The sequence below is a fragment of the Cricetulus griseus genome, chromosome 2 (genome assembly GCF_003668045.3).
Source record: "Cricetulus griseus strain 17A/GY chromosome 2, alternate assembly CriGri-PICRH-1.0, whole genome shotgun sequence".
Lineage (NCBI taxonomy): Eukaryota > Metazoa > Chordata > Mammalia > Rodentia > Cricetidae > Cricetulus > Cricetulus griseus.
This window is the reverse complement of record NC_048595.1, coordinates 389858811-389862648: the sequence shown is the minus strand read 5'-3', so window position 1 is coordinate 389862648 and position 3838 is coordinate 389858811.

The following is a 3838-nucleotide window of genomic DNA, read 5'->3' as shown; positions in this document are numbered from 1 at the left end:
ATCTTCACATGGAGCAGGTTGAGTTTTCAAAAAAAGTTCAGGCCTAGGAGGGGCTGAAGTACAGAATAAAGAGGACTATATGCCTAGCATGGAACGAGATAGTCTGAGGGACACTTTGACTTTTTCTTGTTTTTGAGACAGGGTCTTTTTATGTAGCTGTCCTGGAACTTACTGGCTTTGAATTCACAGAGATCAACTGCCTCAGCCTTCCAATGGTGGCACTAAACTCATGCTCCATTTTCATTTTTAATTTTGTATTTTGTTTGGAGACAGGGTCTTGTTTTATCACCCTGGATGGCCCAGACCTTGCAAACCTCCCATTTCAGCCTCTTCAGTGCTAATATGAGCAGTGTGTACTACCACAGCTAGCTAAGAATCGTTTTCTCTTTATTAAAACACTGAGATGTCCATATAGAAAGGAACGTAGGGGAGAGGCAATGATGCACACCTGTAATCCCAGCACTTGGGAGGCCTGGGCAAGAGGATTTCTCCCATAGGATTACTATTTTTTTTTTTTAATAAAAAAACTCAAAGGTAGAAATGGGAAGGAAATAATGTACAGGACTCCATACATATTTGAGTGGCCTATGAGAGGGATGGATGAAAAGAATGAGAGGAGCACCAACATTTAAAATTGTTATTTTTAATTTTGTGTGTGTGTGTGTGTGTATGCATGTGAAGTTCAGAAGAGGGCGTGAGATCCCCTCGAACCGGAGTTACAGGTGTTTGTGAGCTAGCTGCTCAACATGGGTACTGGGAACAGAACTCCGGTCTTCTGCAAAAGCAGTACTCCCAACCCCCAAATCTTCTTTCTAGGCCAATACCTTCTAAAATAAAAGATCCTTACAATTCTGTTTGAGTCCAGAGTCAGTTTTTTTTTTTTTTAATCTCGTAGAGATCTGTGTAATTTTAGAGAAATAAAACTTCACAAATTACCACTTTCAAATTTCATTTCCTGTCCTCGCCTATACAGTATTATCACCTCGGGTGTGCCTGATCTTAAATTTGATTTTCTTCATTCACATTTGTCCTTTTTGAGTTGAGAATTTGGATTTTTCCAGTCTGTCACTGGAAAATTAAAGAGAGTTGTTCTACAGATAGACTTGGAATACATACATGCAGTAAGTAAAAGAAATACCCATTCAGTGTTGAAATAGGTAAAGCTTTCAGTGAACAAAAGTCAATTTTGGAATATAAAAATGCAGTGTGCAAATCCTGGCCAGAGAGCAACATGGTGTGGTTCCTCACCTTTCCAGTTCATTGGGACTTTGTGTGTAGGTCATATCAATGTTTTTATTTTTAGAAGGAACTTAAAAGGTGACAGGACATGGTCTTGAACTCCAATGTCAAGAACATGATTATTCTGTATGCTATAGATTGTTGGCTGGCTTCCCTTTATACTATTCCATGGCTTTAACAATCTATGAGTCAAGAGATCACTTCATTTTTCCTACATGTAGTTTCTCTCTCTCTCTCTCTCTCTCTCTCTCTCTCTCTCTCTCTCTCTCTCTCTCTCTCTCTCTCTCTCTCTCTCTCTCTCTCCTCTCTCTCTCCTCTCTCCTCTCTCTCTCTCTCCTCTCTTTCTCTCTGGTTTTTCGAGACAGGGTTTCTCTGTGTAGCTTTGGAGCCTATCCTGGCACTTGCTCTGGAGACCAGGCTGGCCTCGAACTCACAGAAATCCTCCTGCCTTTGCCTCCCGAGTGCTGGGATTAAAGGCGTGCACCACCAACGCCCGGCTCTTCCTCTTTCTTTCCTTTCTTGCTTCTTCCTTTCTTTCCTTCCTTCCTTTCTCTCTTCTTTCTCTTTTTTATCTTTCCTTTCTCTCCCCCTTTCTCTCTACCTCTCCCTCTTCCCTTTCTCCCCCTCTCCTCTCCATTCTTTAGCCCAGTTTGTTCTATGTTGACTAGGCTGGCCTTGAGCTTGTGGTGGTACCCCTGCCTCTGCCTCCAGAGTGCAGGAATTAATTACATATGTAAGTCATCAAGCCAATTTTACTCAGCATCTTTTAAATGAGCTATTCTTTGCTGGGGTATTTGCCTAGTATCACATCTTCCCATCTTCCATTCTTTGTTAGTGCTCTTGTAATTTTCTGTTCTTTTAAATCCTTATTTCTCTAAGAATTGTAAGGTGCATTAGAAAGATGTAGCATTTTCTTTGTTTTTACTGACCTGTCTCCCTTTTGAGGGCATGACACTCCTTTTATGCCTGAATACTGTGCATCCAAGCCTGTCATCTGGCATGTAGAAAATATGCAATAAATATGTATTGAATGAACAAATGTATGTTTTCTTTTTCTTCATCTTTTTTATTTTTTTTAGGCAAGGCAAGAAGTTTAATCCTTAAGGTGAGGAAACAGCCCATGATTCATCTAGTGACTTCTTAATGGTTGCAGAGCCAATTCTTGGTGTTGAAAGCTGCTGTGCTTTCCCTCACATTGTCCTTTGTGAACAAACTTCCAGTGACCTAGATGCAACTTGATCAATCCAATAGCATGGTTTTCCTCATGAAGTAAGTGTGTGTGTGTGTGTGTGTGTGTGTGTGTGTGTGTGTGTGCATTTTAAAGCCTATTTTTTATGTATGCATGCATTTTAAGTGTATGCTTTTAAGTGTGTTTATTTTTAAATGTGTGCATTTTACCTGTAGTTTTAAATACTTGTGTTTTAAGTGTGCACATTTCTAAGTGTGTATTTTAAAGTATGTAACTGTTTAAATGTATTGTTTAAGTGTATGTTCATTTTAAGTGTGTGTTTAAATGTATTTTTTTGTGTGCAATTTAAAGTGTGTGTTTAAGTCACAATTTTGGCTCTGGACCCAGTTTCCCTAATCTCTGTTCCAACCTTCACTGCAGCCAGAATTGCTTCTCTAAAATGCAAATGTGATCATGTTACTTCCTTCCTTAAAAACCCTTCAAGCAGATTAAACTCCCAAGAGTTTGCTGAGAGAAGGAACTGTAATTGCTACCCCTTTCTGTAGTCTTATCACTCCTCGAGTCCACTCTTGCATTCACTCATCCTGGCATCACACTTCCCACAGTCTCCTGAATACAAGAGCTGGCTTCATTGCTCACTCAGTCTAGATTTCCTTCCCTTACTAGGGCCGCCCTAGCTAAGAAATCCCAACTACACTGGGAGGCACAACTGACTGCACTTTGGGGGTGTATCCACAACCTTACAGATGACTATCCTGTCCATGTAAAACAGACACCTTCGAAAGGGAATAAGATAATTTATTCTGAGCCAATTATGAGTGACCTGTGCATGGTTGGGGAACATGGATTCAAGTTGCCTGGAATAACATGTACTGACACGAAAGCGCTTATATTATAGTCACAGAATAAAAGAAAGAAGTTAAGCAGTTTCCAGACACCGGTTAGATCATCGGGATGATTGTAGTAAACTGAGGAAAGACTGAGTTTTCAGAGCTTTAACTGATTGTATCCTTAGCTTTCAAAGTGGTGGAAACAAGGGATCCGCTGAGATTGTTTGAAAGGTTTTGAGTCACAAGGATGTTAGGGCAGACACGGGTGATCAACGAATGCCTTATTCAGGGATTGAAGGTATCTAAGGATAATCAAGTTTAAGCTAGTCAGTCATTCTGCCTTGTAAAATCGTCACCGCAGGTGTCCTGTACCAGCCGGCGTACCCGAGCTGCAGTCAGTTCCAGTATCTATACCTGTACTAATGTCCCCACTAGGCTTCAGCGTGAGCCGAGCTCACTGCGCGGGAAGTGGCGGGTGAATGCTGCGCGTGGAAGCAGCTGAGTAAGTCGGGGGGAAGCGGGGGGGGGGGAAGGGAGACTCGGTAGGGAGACCACCAGAATAGCTTTGGGTATGCAAATG